Genomic DNA, 17,660 nt, shown 5'->3' on the forward strand with positions numbered 1-17,660 from the left:
TAGTATTACATTCATTTTTTAAGTTCAAAATAGTTTGGATGTTGCTACATCCCCACAAGTAGTAATTACCATGACTTCACTTGGGATTTAATAAGATTACCAGCTGCCAATCGTTGTTAATCATGGAATTCCAATTGTCTCTTATTTCACCAGTGTTGAGCAGCTGAGGAGGATATAAAATATATCTCCACCTCCACGTAATACGAAGTGATCCAAAACGAGCGAAGAAAAAAAACACGAAATCCTGCAAAGGAGAAGGCCTTGTGACTAGTGGTCTCGCTTGTGTGAATGGCTAAAATCTGCATAATATTCCTAGAGGGCTTGACGGTCCAGAGTAAGCGGCTGTTTCCCTCAGCTTGGGGGGGTGGTGTCGCTAAAGGTTCAGATGGGGAGAAATTGCTGCTTTCGCAGTGTGCGTCTCCCTGCCTTCGAGTGCTGAGGATACGCAGATACTTGGACACTAAGGAAATCGAGGCTGGGACGGGAAATTGGAGTCGGCATAAAAGCTCAGCAAATGTCCCTGTCCCTTGTAAAAGTGCCAGTTTGATTCCGAGTTCGTACTGATGCAGAATTTTCCTAAACACTTTTCATTGTTTTATAACCTCCATAAAGAGAAGATAGGCGTCACGAAAGACTTATCAAGTTACCTTTGCACTGGACACCTGTAATGGTATTGAGACGACACTGGTGCGCAGTGGTGCAGCAGGCTACCTCTTGATGTGAAGAACCCGGTCTTTTCCCCAGAAGGTATCTTTTCATTTGTTCTTGGGACGGGTTGTTAAAAGGCTTGTTCGGCATTGCTTGCCCGGTGGAAGGGGCAGGGTGGCTCCAAGTGAACTCTGAACACTTCCAACAGGCATCACTGATGTTAAGATCTTACCATTACTCCTGCCTGGTGAATCATTAACTGGACTCTATATTGAACGAACCTCGGTCCCTTCCGCTTTCATTGCCGAATAGCCAGCCATCGCTCTCGCTGCTTCTCTGTTCGCCTGGACCTCCCCGAGATGCTGGCATCTGTAAGTAAAGCAGTAAAAAAAAAATCTCCTTTAAGATAAGGTGACTGCATATCTTTTGCCTGGTTCTGTGGGTCTTTGTCCGGCTTTAGTTCCATTTCACGGTTTCGGACAATGAATTGAAATGCGGTTGAATTTTCCGCAGAGAAATGCGGAATAATCGGAGTTTCCACTTGTTCTGTACTCGGACAAATCCGAGCCCGAGTAAAACGAGCCGTACCCGTGCGTCGGCGGTGAATACAAGTGTGTGTGTGATCCCTGACCGTGGCGATGTCGTCCGACAGCTTCAGCGCTCCTGGGCTTTGTTTTAGCCGTCGGGACGTATCCCAGGGGTGGGGAAGAAAAACAAACCACTGGAAACTCCGCAAGTCAGGCAGCACCTGTGGAATGAGAAACGGAGTTAACTTTCGGCAGAACTGACCTGGGTATTCCCAGCATTTCCTTTCCTGATTTCACATTTAGCTTTGGGACATGGTGTAAAAGTTATTAGGGCCTTTTTCTAAAAAAAACGGTCTTGTTTAAGATTGCATGCAATATCAATTATCCTTGGCTGTTTGCTTTAAGGGTCCCACAAGGATTGAACCCCATTTTGTGAATCTTAGTCATTGGAAAGCTTGCCTAATATGGAAAGCACCTTCAGTATCCCAGGATATTCTTTGCATCAACGAATTGTATCCTTGTTTACGTGTGGGGAAATATTAGTCTCCTTGTGAACAACAAGCTCCCATAAGGAGCAGTGAAGCAAATGACCAGAGTATATTTTTTGAGAGGTGAGTATTGACCCGAACACGAGAGGTTCTGCTGCACTTTCAATTGCTGACTTGGGTTCTTTTATGACTACCTGAGAGGAAGATGCAAGCTAGGCTATCAGCTCTTGCCCAAAACTTGGTACTTTGTACTGTGTGACAAGAATAGGCAATTCATTAGCTTGAGACATTCAATTGGACCATGATTTGATCAGTATCACAACTGTTTCCCGTAAAGTATAATGTCCTTACCTAATTAAAGTTATTGACCAAGCCTCTACATCTCTTCTGGGTAAAGGCTGCAGATCCCCACTACTGTGTCAGTAAACATTTCTGCACACAATGGTAAGAACAAAATACTGAAAATACTCTGCAGGTCTTCAACCTGAAGTGTTAACTCTCTCTTCCCACAGATGTAGCTTGACCTGCTGAATATTGAGCATTTTCTAGTTTTATTTCAGATTTCCAGCATCTGTAGTTCTGATTTTTTTTATATATAATGGAGAAAGCAAGGGAATGGGGTTCTCTGGGGAGAAGGCAGGAGAATGGGATTGAGAAGGGGGAGAAAAAAAATCAGCTATGATTGAATGGCAGAGCAGATGTGATGGGCCAAATGGCCTAATTGTGCTCGTCTTATGGTCTTGTTCTGCACTCCCCCCACCAGGGAAAATGGTTTCTCATTAGTTTATCAAATCCTTTAATCAATTTAAATGATTCATTAGACCATGCCTTAATCTTTTGTATTCAAGGGAATATAAATCTAGTCTCTGTAACCTGTCCTTGTAATTTAACCTTTTGGGCCCCAGTAGGAGGCTGTGCTGCATCTGCTCAGTCTAGTACATTGGGATCTGACCAAAGTTTTAAAACAAAAATAAAGTAACCTGTACCCATTTATATTCCAACCTTAAGTGTCCCAATCATGTATTAAGTTGATTTTTTTGTATCTTTATCAACTTTGATTTGTGCTTGGATCCTTAAATCTGTTCCTTCAGTTCCTAGCTGCTTGCCTTTTGGAGAGAGCATTTTAAGTAGATCTCACTTTCTCAGTTATATCTACCACAGTTTTGCAGTCATTTAATCTGTCAATAGCCCTTTGCAACTTTGTTTCCATCTACACCATTTGCAGTACCACCAAGTTTGCTGTTAAAAGCAAACACCAATGGGCATTAATTCCTTCATCCACATGGATCATTCCCTCATGAACTTGCAGCTAAGAATAGGTGCTCATGTGCTTGGAGTGGAACCATGAGACTTGATCATTTTATGCAGAAAGCCTGTGCTGATTCTGAAAAATCCACCTACTTGTTCCAGTTAGAAATGATTGATGCACATTCTGCTTTTATCTTACAAGTGGCTTTAATTTGTATGTATTCTCTTGCTGCTATTGTCTCTGGCAGAAAGAGGAGTGAACTTCCATGTAAGAATGCCTCAGACCACCAACTAATTTTAATAATCTGTTTTAAGGCAAGTATGACAACCAATTTGTGATCATCAAGCTTTCAACTGACTATTGGTTAAATTTTGACCAAGACTGTCTGGGGGCAAGTAGGAGAGAACTTTGAATTATGCTGCAGAATCTTTTAATGTCTTCAAGCTGAAATGTTGGCTGTTTCTCTTCCCACATGTGGCCTGGCCTGACCCAAGTTTTTCCAGCACTTTGTTTTTCATCTTTTAATATGCACTTGAACCAGAATTCGGGACTTCAGTTTAATGTTGCCATAATCTGATCCAAGAGGGATTGACAGAATGGAGGATGGGACTGTTTCCTGTACCTAGAAAGTCAGGCACATAGGTCATTTACAGCTGAGATGGAGAAATTTCTTCGAGGACTTGAAGATGTTTAGCATTCTGTACTGCAAAGGGTTATGGGAGCACAAAGCAAATCCAAGAATGAGATCAATGAGAAATGAGGATATGTGGATTAGCCAGGAAATTGGACAAGACATAGAATCAGACACTATTGAATAGTTGAGCAGGGTTGAGGAACCCATGTTCTTAAGAAAATGGGCCCTCAATGTAGCATCCATTATATTTAAGAGCACTATCAATACTGAATAGGTAAAAATTGATAAATACAGGGACAAAGAGCAATAAGTAAAAACATAGGTATAGAGAGGTCCAAAAGGAGAATTTAAACAAAGTTGGATAGCTAAGTTTACAGCAATAGTCATGTGGGCCAGTGAAAGATGCAGTGAAGACTATAGTGGATAGAGAAGGAAAAAAATGTTAAATACTACATTGTTTTTACAGTGGAGGAAGAGAACAAAATAGAGCAACAGTACAAGGTTTAAACATTGAAGTAATGAAAATCTGATATGTAATAATGATACACTTGCTCTGAGCACAATGACCTCCCCAGAGGCACTGGATTATCCAGCTGTTGCTCTGATCTTTGGCAGGTGCCATTTTTCCACTGCTAGGGTTATGGTCAGCAAGTATGCTGGATTAGCAGGCTTCAAGAAATAAAACTGTCAACAGATCTCCGTTTGTTTGTTTAAAATGTAACATTGGTGATGTGGAAAATTCTTCTGAAACTTCAAATGTACACCTCAGGTAGGAGCAAGGAGCAACTTCTACCAAAATAAAGTTGAATAGAAGAGATGTCTAATAACTGAGCAAGTAGGAGAAAAAAATTGGCCATAAGAGACTTGACTGCAACATTTTGCTCAAACCTATACCAGAAGAATATTGCAAAACACTGCTGTAAATGACATTGAAAAGGATATCAACATTGTGGAGCCCCTGCTTAGTTTCATTAGAAACCCAGGCCCAGAGAAACCTGGTGATGAAATACTTAAATTGATGGATTTGTTGAACAATTGATTCAAAGCTAAGATCACTAAATTTGATTTTTGCATTTAAAACCTAATGCAATAGCAGCTGAATATGTAGCCAAGTTGAGGGAAGCTGTCATGAAATTAATTCTGGCATCGCATTCTCAGGTGTGAAGGGACAGGTTATGGAAAGAATCAATGATAACTGGATTCTGGAGTGGTTGTTAGAGGTGAATCTAACTTTGGGGGGGGGGGGGGGTGAAAAAAAACAAACCAAATGGAATCAGCAAATCATTCAGGACTTGCATGTGAAACATTCTGGGTTATGTAATGGCATGCATGCAGGTTAAGCTGCAAAATGCACTGTTCCAGAGCTGAACATCACACAAGGTTTCTACCATTCTCATCAAGTAGAGGAAACAAGACTGATATGGTGAACCTTTCCTTCTGTATTGCAGTGTAAAGGGGGCTGGCATAACAGTCAGTATTACAACTCTTGTCAGGAAGATAAATGAGATGTGACATTTGAGCTGAACTGAGTTTGCCATGTTATACTGATGACCCAGACAGAATATGGATCTGGGTGGCAGAAAACATGACACCTGATCTCAAAGGCACAGCCAAATCTGAAAATGCAAAGCATCAAAGTACTTGATACAATGAAATACCAAAGACTGGTTAAAATCTTACCCCAGTAGTTGTAGGACCTGGACCAAACTGTTTAGGAAGAAGCTGGCCAAAAGAAGTTCCCTTGGATGGAAAGAATGATTATGTTAAGATGGGCAAGGCTGAATCATTAAAGGTGGTGCTTGGGAGACCTGATGCAAGAGATGAGCTGGGCTTTGTGAAAGTCACTCAAGTTAAAACATGTTGATTTCCAATAGTCCACCTCAGTTCTTCAACACATGCTCAGTGCCATAATGCAATGAAACCAAAATTGGAGGCCAAAAATCAACAGGTATTTTCCAGAGAAAATAAGCTTACTGACTAGGCAGCAACCTTTCTGCCACTTAAAACCTGATCCAATTGAAGTGGGGATTACAAGCTAACTGTATTCTACTCCTAGAAGACATTGGTAGTTTTGTAGTTTACAAAATTGGATACATGTATAACAGAGTGCTGGAGGAGCAGTCAGTTGACCATCAACACAAGGGCTTAGTAACAAAATAAGACTACCTTTTTGTCTACAGTTGCTTTCCTTTATACAGACCAAGTAAGAACAAAGATCCCTGGGTTATAACTGGGTCTAAGGATAACCATGTCCCTGAAGCATCTTTGGAGGAGCTGCTGGAGATATATTCTGAGATGCCTCAGTCAGAGGTGGTTTCTACTCCAGAGAAGGACTGAGAAATGACCTGCTCTACCACAAGGAGTGGTGATCCTAGTATATTTGAAGGATTGTTAGATGATGCAAGATCTTTATTAAAAATTGTGGGATGGTAGATGTTGAATTAGCTTAGGGGTGGAGGGGAACCAGTGGGGTTCATTGTATATTTGGGATTCTTGTTACTGCCCAAGCTTTGGCAGACACTTCTTTATTGATAGTGTTGTCTTTCACCAACAAACTTGCAAGTAGTAAATACTGTCAAAAGGATAAACAACCTTTTTATTTGAGGTATAATATCATGGATAAGTCTTTTAAACCCAGCAACTGGATATTAGAATAACAAGGTGAGGAAATTGCAGGTTCTTGGATTCAAGAACATTGGCCTGGGACTAGAAAATTGCAAATTCTGTGCTCTTAAGAGAAATCAATACTTAAACCACATTGCAGTGCTGTTTATTCCAGCACTACACAATTTAAGTACTCGCCATTGAAAAGTGAAAGCAAACCATTTTCAGGACTTTGTTATACCACAACATTGACAGGGCACATCCCAATGTGAAATCCACTTGCATGTGTCAGTCCTGATTTCTGCCTTTTGATAGTGCCATTGCAATTATTACTGAAGTTAAGAGATTGTAAACTAATTGTGCTATACTTTTGCAGTTAATTAAGGCTTTTTTTTGCACTTGGTTTGAGGCAGAGTGCTTACCAGATGACAACTTCACAGAAGGGAAGAAAACATGACATGTAGGCAACTGGCCCCCCTCAAGTCTGGCCTGCCATTCAATATGAAGGTGGCTGATCTACTCCAGGCCTCATCTTCTGTCACTTCCCTGATTTTTCAATTTAGTCTTTTTAAATAGTTCCAATGATCCATCTTGACAATCCTATGGAGTAGAGAATCCCAGAGATTCACCACCCTCTGCAAGATGTTCCTGTGCCGTTTTAAATGACTGTCCCAAATCTTGTAACAAGGTCCCCTCATTTGAGATTCTCCCCATTAGTGGAAAAATCTCAAGATCTTGTTTCCACAAGATTACACCCCATTCTCAATGCCAAATACAGATTTAATTTCTTTAGCAGCTAGTGATAGGACAACCCTCATCCCAGGAGGGATTAGCTGCGTGAATCTCTTGAATACCTCCAATGCTAGTACATCCTTAAGGATGCCAAAACAATGCATGGTACCTCAGCTGTCATCTCACCAGTATCTAAACAATTTTAACAAAACATCACTACTTCCAAGCTCCAGAACTTTTGCAATAAATACACTATACACCTTCCTAAGCATTTGCAGGCAAGATTTGTGCACAAGAACACCTAGGACCCTCTTTGTTCATCTGCAATCCTTAATGCCATGAGACACCCTGGTAGATTTGAAGTGGGTTGATTTATAAAGTGTCTTCAGTCTCTCCAATGGCTGTTTCCTATGGTTTTCAAAAGGTTTAATCTGGTTTACCTCTAAGCAGTTCAGGCCAATGTTGAAAATCATAGAAACAGAAAGTGCTGGGAAAACTCAAGTTGAGCTGCATCTATGGAGATTTCAGCCAGATTACTTTTCAGAACTGAAAAAGTAAACAGACATGTTTTAAGTTACATGAAAAGGAAGATGCAAGAGTACAAAGGAATGTGATTGAGTGAGACAGGAAAAAAATGGATGACAGTCGAGTGTCAGCTGAGAGGGTGGTGAAGGCTTGTTAATGGAAGCTGATCTGTCTGGAGGAGATGAAAAGGGGGGTGATGGAAGAAATGCTGGAATAGAGAAGCAAAACAATAGTTAATGGAAGTGTAAACAGAGGGAATGCTGGAAATCCCAGGAGGCCATGGAGCTTCTGTACAGAGAGAAGGTGGAATTGTTACAAGTCAATGGCATCAGAACAGCAGGACCAGGAAAGGAAAAAATTGTAGACAGTGGGGAAACAAACAAAAGCAGAAAACACCAGATACATGGGAGGTTAGGCAGGATGCATGGAGAGAAAAGAAAGTGCCTGAATTGATTACCACACCCACCTCCCCCCCAACTGATAAAGATCCCCCTGTAATCTACAATAACCTTCCATCAACACATACTAATTTTGTCATCCACAAACTTGCTGATCAAACTTTGCATTCACATCCAAATCATTTATTTAAATAACAAATAACAAGGGTCCCAACACCAGCCCTTGCAGCACACCACTAGTCACCGGCCTCCATTCCTAGAAACAACCTCCAACCACCCTCTGCTTCCTACCTCCAAGCCAATTTTGAATCCACCCAGCTAGCTCTCCCTGGATTCCATGGGAATCAACCTTCCAGACTAACCTACCATGCAGGACTTTGTCAAAGGCCTTGCTAAATATCCACTGCCCTCATCTGCCTTTGTTTCTTCAGAGAAAAACTGAGGTCAGTCAAACACAACTTCCCATGCACAAAGTAGTGCTGACTCCTAATCAGATTATCAAATGCTGGTAAATCCTCCCTCAAAATTCCCTCCGGTAACTTCTCCACTACTGATACCAGGCTGACTGGCCTGTAGTTCCCTGGCTTTCCTTGCCAACCTTCTTAAGCAACAAAACATTAGCTACCTTCTAGTCTTCAGGAACTTCACCAGTGGCTAAATGCAGCAAATCTCTGCAAGGGCCTTCACAATTTCTCCTCTAGCCTCCAAGGGGAGAGGATGCACTCAGTCAGGCCCTGGGGATTTATCCACCTTAATGTGCTGCAAGGCTGCAAATACCTCCTCCCTGGTAATGAATGTTCTTCAAAACACTTCCACTTGTTCCCCTTCTCTCTTGAGCAGAGATGATTTTCACTTCAGTAAACAGGAGAAATATTCATTAAAAATTCCACCTATCTCCTGCAGCTCGACAGGTAGCCCTGTTGATTAAGGGGACCTACTCTCTCCCTAGCCACCTTTCTACTCATGGCTATAGAACCTCCTGGGATTTTCCTTAACCTTACCTGCTAGATCCAACTCATACCCTCCTGATTTCCCTCAAGAGAATTCTTAATAGTTTTATAGTCAAAAGGATTCACTTCCCCTGACCTCCTAAACTCATGTACACTTTCTTCACCAGAGCCTCAATATTTTTCAGTCCTAAACTTTCTAGGTTTACCCTTCACCCCAAAAGGAATATGCTGCTCCTGGACTAATCACACTCCCACTTGTAATTCATTCCTTCAATGAGTCTCACCCTCAATCGACCGCTGCTAGATCCTGCCTAATTCCCCCAAAATTAGCCCCGTTCCAGTTTAGTACCTTAACTGGTGGATAGGTCCTCTTTTTCCATCAGTTTTAGAACTAATAGAAGTATGTCACTAGAACCAAAGTGCTCCCTGACTGCCACTTCAGTTACCTGGCCTGCCTCATTCCCCAAGGTCCAGTATTACACTCTCCTGAGTAGGAGAGCCCTCTATACATTGACTCGGAAAACTTTCCTGGACACATTTCACAAATTCCACCACATCCAGGTCCTTAACACTTTGGGTGGTCCAGTCAATACCAGCAAAATTAAGATCTCCCACTAATATAACCCTTTTATTCTTACAACCATAAGCAATTTCTCTGCGCAAGTTCCTGCTGATTTTTTGCGGTGGGGGAAGGGTCTCACTAGAGACCCTCCCCTTCTTTCTAAGCTCTACCCATATGGCCTCACTGGATGATCCCCAAGAATGTTCTCTAGTCCTGCTGTTACATCCTTATCAAAAAGGCAACACCCTGTCCTTACCTCTAACACCTGTAGCATCTACTGTATATCCTGGAATATAGAGCTGGCAGTCCTGCCCTTCTCTCAGCCACATTTGTTATGGCTATAACATCCCAGTCCTCAGAGCCAATCCACTCAGTTCATCCACCTTACCTGTTAAACCTCATGCATTGAAATAGATGCAGTTTGACTGAGTATTCCTTTCCCTGCCTTTACTCTGCCCCTGGCTACTAAGCTTGCTCTCATTGGCTGCTGCTTTATCCCATGACTTGCTCCTGCTCAGTCTCACCCCTCTGCCGATCTAGTTTAAACCCACTCATGTAGCATTAGCAAGTTTTCCTGCAAGGATATTGGTCCCTCTCTGGTTCAGGTGAAACCCATCATTTTTGTACAGCTCACCTCTACCCCAGTAGAGAGCCCAATGGTCCAAGAACCTGAATCCCTACCCCAGCTCCTTAGCCACAAATTCATCTGGCTTATCTTTATTTCTGACCTCACTAGCACATGGCACTAAGAGAAAACCAGAGATCACCACCCTCAAGGTCCTGCTTCTTAACTAACTCCCAAAACTTACTCTGCAGGACCTCATCCCTTGTTCTACCCATATCATGTGTTCCAATATGTACAATGATCTCTGGCTGTTCACCCTCCTGCTCAAGAATTTTCTGCAGCCACTGAGACATCCTTGACCTTGGCACCCAGGAGGCAATACACCATCCTAGCATCTCTTCTGCAGATACAAAATCTCCTGTCTGTCCCCCTCATTGTGGAGTCTCCTACCACTATCACCCTACCTAACTGCACCTTTTCCCTCTCAGCCTCAGAGGAAATCACAGTGCCAGAGACCTGACTACTGCAGCTAGCCCCTGAAAGAACATCCCCCCCGAATAGTATCCAAGGAGGTATACCCATTAGTGAGGAGGAATAGCCTCAGGAGATCTCTACACTGACTGCCTACTCCCCTTACTTTTCCTGGTGGTCATCCATCTATCTGAAGCCTGTATCTTAGGCATGATCACCTCAGCTTCCCCAATGATCCCAAGTACATCCAACTCCAGTTCCTTGACCCAGTCTATCAGGACCTGCAACTGGGTGCACTTCCCACAGATGCAGTCATCAGGGAGACTATCAGGTTCCCTGGCTTCCCACATATTGCAGGAGGAACATTTCACTGCCCTAACTACCACCCTGCCTACACTGAATCATGTACAAAGGATCAGCAATAAAATAAAACCTTACCTGTGCCTCCTCACCAAAGATTCATTCTCACTCCCAACTCCTGAGCCACTTAGTCAACCTCCTCATACCAAAGCCTCAACTCCCCACTGTCACAATAACCACTCTACTTGACTCTACCTTATTTTTATTGGCTGCTGCTAATTAGCCAATCAGCTATTAACCTAACAATTAGCACACTTGCCTCTTTTAAATTCCTGTAAAGTGAAACTCACAAGTAAGCCCTGAGACCTACCTCTTTGAAACTCTCCCGCTCTCACGCCGATTGTGTCACAAACTATAAAGGCTGGTTATTTGAAAGATGTAGCTTAACAATTAGGTTCCAACATAAACTCCAGGAAAATAAATTCATTTTCTGATGAGACACACTATAATTCTCAGATCTGTACCAGAAGCCAAATGGAACACCTCTGTGCTGACTTTACGCCTGATGGATCTATCAACTGCAAATCTGAAGTGAGGTGGGTTTATACTTATCCCCTGCTTCCTGACTCATTTCAGGACAGGTGAGGGAATTCCAGGGCTATGTCACAAGTACTAGATAGGCTACTCTAAAGCTTGCCTGTGTTCATGGATGCAAAAAGTAGCCACAGTTGCCTTTCTGCATTACAGGTAGACACCACCAAGGCAAGGCACAGCTGTTTTTGGTCTTCCCTATGAGAAACAAGAACTTGGAAAGATTAAGCTAACCTCTGACCTAACTGTACAATTCCACTTTCTCTGCTGTGTGGTACCATCAATGTGCCACATGTGAGCACCCAGTGTTATGGTTATGACCATGACTGTATTATCTCAGACAGACCCTCTGCAGAACAATACCAGGGCAGGAACCTCCATCTTGTTATAACACTTCATCGTTACTTTTCAAATGTTACCATTTAAAAAGAACTATAACTATGTAATTAGTATCAGATCATTACAGAAGTTGGCAATATTCCCATATCCTGTGGCTGAACTCCACCCCAAAACCAGAAGCATTAGAGTGTGAGAGATGATAGACTGGAGGATAAACTGAATATCACTCATATGATCACAATCACAAAATTCAATACTTGGTAAATATAAATGGTATTGTGGGGTTGCTCGATGTTAATCTTTATCAGGGGCATGGTTTCCTATAACAGTTATATGATATTTCTGCATACTCGTAGATAGGCTAGACACATACTTGCTAGACTAGGTCACACTGAAGATGGTTACACAAGTTTTTTTTGGGATGTGGATATTGCAGGCAAAACCGACATTTATTGCCTACGTACAGAGTGGATTGCTTGGATCATTTTCAGAGTCAATCATTGTGCTGAAGTCTGGAGTTGCATGAGGCCAGACGGTAATGATGGCAAATTTCCTTCCATGAATGGCAGGAGTGAACTGGATTGTCAATCCGGCCCTCCTTGCAAACAAAAATTGTGCCCCATCAGTCTTTAAAATTTCAATTGCTCCAGCACTCAGCTACCTTTTGGGAATGAGTTGCATGTTTTCACTAACCTATGTTTGAAAATGTGTTCTTCGCTCTTTACTGGCCCAGCTCTAATTTTAAGATTATGCCCTTTAGTAGATTCCTTCATCAGATGAAAGTTGTCAGTATTTACCCTATTGGCTTCTTAATTCATTTTAGCTACCTGAATTCAATCACCTTGCAGCTTTTGAAACTCAAGGGATTGCAAGCTATATGTATACCATCTGTTGTTGTAATTTAACTCTTTGTACCTTGCTCTCACTCTGGTGAATCTGCACCATTTGGCTTAAATGGAGGGACATGAGATCCCAGCAAATCAAAAAAGATGAATTTAGGCATGATTTAGGTCCTGATCATTGATCTAAAATCTAAGGAAAACTGGCTACCTGAATAACTTTACATTGATTTGTTTGTGGGTGTTGGTTTGATTGTAGGGTGACTACCTAGATCAATACCCAAGTCACAGTAATAGGTAGAGAGGTAATGATGACGAAGAAGGAGCCAGTGACTGTGACACAGATTCATTTATGTCCTTATTTAGAATTTTAGGCATATTGATGATTAATTTTGCAAGAAAATTTCTGCCTGGCTCCATTGAGGAAAGATGTGTGTAGTTTCATCAGATTTTCATAATATGAGCAGAATAATATCAGCAACTAGGTAGGACCCATAAATGTACTTCTCTGATAAAGCCTTAACTTTTATTATAAAAACTAAGTAGGAGCAAATGGATTCAAGTCCTGAAGAGATGATAATTTTCAATTCTGCTTGCATCTGTTTTCAAGAGGAGCTCTTTCCAAATCCATGCCACACTTTAATTTATTTCCTGATTGAAACAAAAAGGATTACAATGACAACGTGGCATGCACTGTTGGAATGTTCAAACTGTCCCAGAAGCCATGTGTTATAGAGTTGCCAAGTCATTTATTATACATTAGAGACAACATTCCATCCAACTACTTAGCCGATAGCAGCTTTAGTAAAACAATGGCATCATTTTACTGAGATTGGTTTCTAATAAAATGGAATATAGCCCTTTGCCCTTGGCACATATGGTGCTGAGTTCATCCAGTGTTAAAAAGCATTTCAAAGTATTAAAATACCAAACAAATTAGGATAACAAAGGGCAGGTTCTCAATTAACTCTTCATAAGCTTAGATCTAGGAACGTGGCCTAATGGCTCCAATGTCTTGTGGTATGGTAACTGGTACTGAGAATTCAAGTATACTGTGGCAACTCACCATCTAGTCGGGCGAACCGGCTCGGCAGTCGGGTCGCGCGGTGTCGGAGCGACGAGGCCCAAGATGGCGGCGGGCCTCGTCTTTCCGAGCGACGGGGAGAACCCGCGCGCGGGAAAGTCCTAATGACGTAGGACTTACGTCATTGCCGGTTTTTTGGGCGGGAGTTTTGTCCCTGAAAGGGCCCGCGCAGGGCGGGAAAATAAACCAGTTCTGTTTGGCAATCCTCCGAGTGAGTCTTGTTTTATTCCGCGGTAGCAACCGCTACATTGGTGACCCCGACGGTCCAAACGGCTTTTGGACCCGCGAAATGGACGACAGCGCAGCAGCCAACGCAGTGGCCCTCAAGCTGCCCACCTTTTGGACACTTCGGCCCAGCGTCTGGTTTGACCAGGCCAAAGCGCAATTCCACCTTCGGCAGATCACCTCCGACTCCACGAAGTACTACCATGTGGTTAGCTCTCTGGACCAGGAGACAGCCGCCCAGGTTGGAGACTTCATCCAGTCGCCTCCGGAGGAAGATAAGTACCCGGCTTTCAAAGACCTTTTGATCCGGACCTTCGGTCTCTCCCGTCGTGAGCGCGCCGCCCGCCTGCTTCATCTGGATGGCCTGAGGGACAGATCCCCATCCGCCCTAATGAATGAGATGCTGGCATTGGCTTAGGGACACAAGCCATGCCTGATGTTCGAACAGGCCTTCCTCGAACAGCTCCCCGATGACATCCACTTGTTGTTAGCTGACGCCGACTTCAGCAACCCCCGTGAGGTGGCCACCCGGGCAGATGTCCTGTGGAGGGCCAAGCGTGAGAGCGGTTCGTCCGTCAGTCAAATCACCAGGCCGCGAGCCCAACGCCCGCCTCGCCCGGCCCCAGCAACCGAGCAGCCACGCCCCAGGAACGCAGACGACGACACGGGTGACCAGCTGTGCTTCTACCATCAGAGGTGGGGTGCGGAGGCCCGTCGATGTCGCCCACCCTGCAAGTTTCAGGGAAACGCCAGGGCCAGCCGCCACTGATGGCTACGGCGGCTGGCCGCCGACAGAGCCTCCTCTTCGTTCAGGACAAGAAATCTGGACGGCGTTTCCTCGTTGATACTGGAGCGGAGGTCAGTATTTTGCCCCCGACAGGCCGCGACACTCGTGACAGGCCACCAGGTCCTCTACTCAATGCCGCCAACGGTACAACGATACGGTCTTTCGGCACCCGTACCCTTCAATTACACTTTGGCGGCAGCCGTTTTACCTGGACCTTTACCCTTGCCACCGTTGCCCGACCACTCCTAGGAGCCGATTTCCTTCGGGCCCACAACCTGTTAGTCGACCTGCGAAGGAAGCGGTTAGTTCACTCTAGCACTCTCCGGACCTATCCCCTGGGAGAAATCAGCCCACCAGCCCCGCACCTGGACTCCATTTCCCTTTCTGGCGACGATTTCGCCAAGCTCCTAGCCAAATTCCCATCGATTTTGGCACCTTCGTTTACAAATTCTAGGCCCACACATGGGGTACGACACCACATCATTACCACAGGGCCACCCCTTCATGCCCGAGCACGGCGATTACCTCCAGACAAGCTCCGCCTGGCAAAGGAAGAGTTTCGTCACATGGAGGAGCTGGGGATTGTTCGCAGGTCAGACAGCCCCTGGGCCTCCCCCCTGCACATGGTCCCCAAAGCCACCGGAGGGTGGAGGCCCTGCGGCGACTACCGCAGGCTGAATGATGCCACCACCCAGGACCGCTATCCCATCCCTCACATCCAGGACTTCGCAGCGAACTTACACGGGGCCCGCATCTTTTCCAAAGTGGACCTCGTTAGGGGATACCACCAAATCCCGGTCCATCCGGATGACGTCCCCAAAACTGCGATTATCACCCCATTCGGCCTGTTCGAATTCCTTCGGATGCCGTTCGGCCTTAAGAACACCGCGCAGACCTTCCAGCGGCTGATGGACGCGGTAGGCCGAGACCTGGACTTCGTGTTCATTTACTTGGACGACATACTGATCGCCAGCCGTAACTGCCAGGAACACCTTTCCCACCTCCGCCAGCTGTATTCCTGCCTCCGCGATTTCGGCCTCACGATTAACCCGTCCAAGTGCCAATTCGGACTTGACTCTATCGATTTCCTCGGCCACAAAATCACCAGCGACGGGGCAACACCCCTACCCGCCAAGGTGGATGCTATCCGCCATTTTGCCCGCCCCGACACAGTCAAAGGCCTACAGGAATTCCTTGGGATGGTCAACTTTTACCATCATTTCATCCCTGCAGCAGCCCGTATCATGCGCCCTCTGTTCTCGCTGCTGGCTGGTAAGGGCAAGGACATCATCTGGACTGACGAGGCTGCGGCTGCTTTCGTTAAGGCCAAAGACGCCCTGGCAGACGCCACGATGCTGGTACACCCCAGGACTGACGTCCCGACTGCCCTCACGGTAGACGCGTCCAACACCGCGGTGGGTGGGGTACTGGAACAGCTACTCGAAGGCCGCTGGCAACCCTTGGCATTTTTCAGCAAACACCTTAGACCGCCCGAACTGAAGTACAGCGCTTTTTATTGGGAACTTCTAGCGCTGTATCTGGCGGTCCGGCATTTCCGATACTTTCTAGAAGGCAGGCCTTTCACCGCTTTCACCGATCATAAGCCTCTGTCCTTTGCCTTCTCCAAAGTCTCCGATCCCTGGTCAGCTTGTCAGCAGAGACAATTATCCTACATTTCCGAGTTCACAACTGACATCCAACATGTCTCCGGAAAGGATAATGTTGTTGCTGATGCACTTTCCAGACCAACCATCCACAACCTATCCTTGGGTGTCGACTACGCGGCCCTGGCTGACGCACAGCAAGCCGACGACGAACTGCCCAGCTACAGAACTGCAGTCTCGGGTCTACAGCTCCGAGATTTCTTGGTTGGTCCAGGTCAGCGGACCCTACTTTGCGACGTTGTGACTGGTCAGCCCCGCCCTATAGTCCCTGCAGCCTGGCGGAGACGCGTTTTTGACTCGGTACATGGGTTGGCGCATCCGTCCATCAGATCTACTGTCCGACTGGTCGCCAGCAAGTTTGTCTGGCATGGCCTGCGCAAACAGGTCAGTGAGTGGGCCAGGACTTGTCCGCACTGCCAGACGTCAAAAATCCAGCGACACACCAAGGTCCCACCACAGCAGTTTGAGCCTACCCGTAGGAGGTTCGACCACATACACGTCAACCTCGTGGGCCCTCTGCCGGTTTCAAGAGGAGCCCGGTACCTCCTTACTATCGTGGACCGGTTCACGAGGTGGCCTGAGGCAACCCCCCTGACTGACATCACAACTGATTCCTGCGCCCGAGCGCTGCTCACAACTTGGGTCTCACGTTTTGGCGTTCCGGCCCACATCACTTCAGACAGAGGCACCCAATTCACTTCCAGTCTCTGGGCTGCATTAGCGAACCTGCTAGGGACGCAGCTGCATACCACCACGGCCTACCATCCTCAATCAAACGGGTTGGTGGAACGTTTTCACCGCCATCTAAAATCGGCCTTGATGGCCCGCCTGAAGGGTCCTAACTGGGTTGACGAGCTGCCTTGGGTCCTGCTCGGCATACGCACTGCCCCCAACGAAGACCTCCGCACTTCATCAGCTGAGCTTGTATGCGGGACGCCACTAGTTGTCCCCGGGGATTTCATACCTGCCCTTCAGGACCAAGGGGAACAACCCCCAGCAGTCCTACAAAGACTGCGCGAGAAGCTTGGCGCCTTGGCCCCGATTCCCATCTCATGGCACGGTCAAGCCCCATCCTGCCAGCCCAAGGAACTACGGGACTGTAAGTTTGTTTTCGTTCGCAGGGGCACACCTCGGGCGCCATTGCAACGACCATATGAGGGATCGTTCCGAGTCATACGGAATAACAGATCCACTTTTATTTTGGACATTGGAGGCAGGGAACAGGTTTTCACGGCGGACCGCCTCAAACCGGCCCATTTGGATCTGCAACAGCCTGTCGAGGTTGCCACGCCGCGATGCAGAGGCCGCCCCCCTAAGCGGCAGCTGGCACAGCCCACGGACCTTGGGGACTGTCTCGCCGGTTCTGGGAGGGGTTGTGTGGCGACTCACCGTCTAGTCGGGCGAACCGGCTCGGCAGTCGGGTCGCGCGGTGTCGGAGCGACGAGGCCCAAGATGGCGGCGGGCCTCGTCTTTCCAAG

The 17,660-nt window shown here is 45.8% G+C and overlaps 1 protein-coding gene across 2 annotated transcripts in view; it reads left to right on the top strand.

The window, feature by feature from the left end:
- shroom1 (shroom family member 1) overlaps positions 1-17,660 on the top strand; it is a 68,766-nt gene that overhangs the window by 15,258 nt on the left and 35,848 nt on the right. Inside the window, exon 1 of one of the 2 annotated variants that reach the window (XM_052014907.1) lies at positions 994-1,019. The exons of the other annotated variant lie outside the window; for it this stretch is intronic. The gene's annotated coding sequence lies outside the window, so the exon portion shown is untranslated. Of the gene's footprint in view, positions 1-993; positions 1,020-17,660 lie in introns of those variants that run through there. 2 annotated transcript variants of the gene reach the window in all.

The sequence above is a fragment of the Pristis pectinata genome, chromosome 4 (genome assembly GCF_009764475.1).
Source record: "Pristis pectinata isolate sPriPec2 chromosome 4, sPriPec2.1.pri, whole genome shotgun sequence".
Taxonomy (NCBI): domain Eukaryota; kingdom Metazoa; phylum Chordata; class Chondrichthyes; order Rhinopristiformes; family Pristidae; genus Pristis; species Pristis pectinata.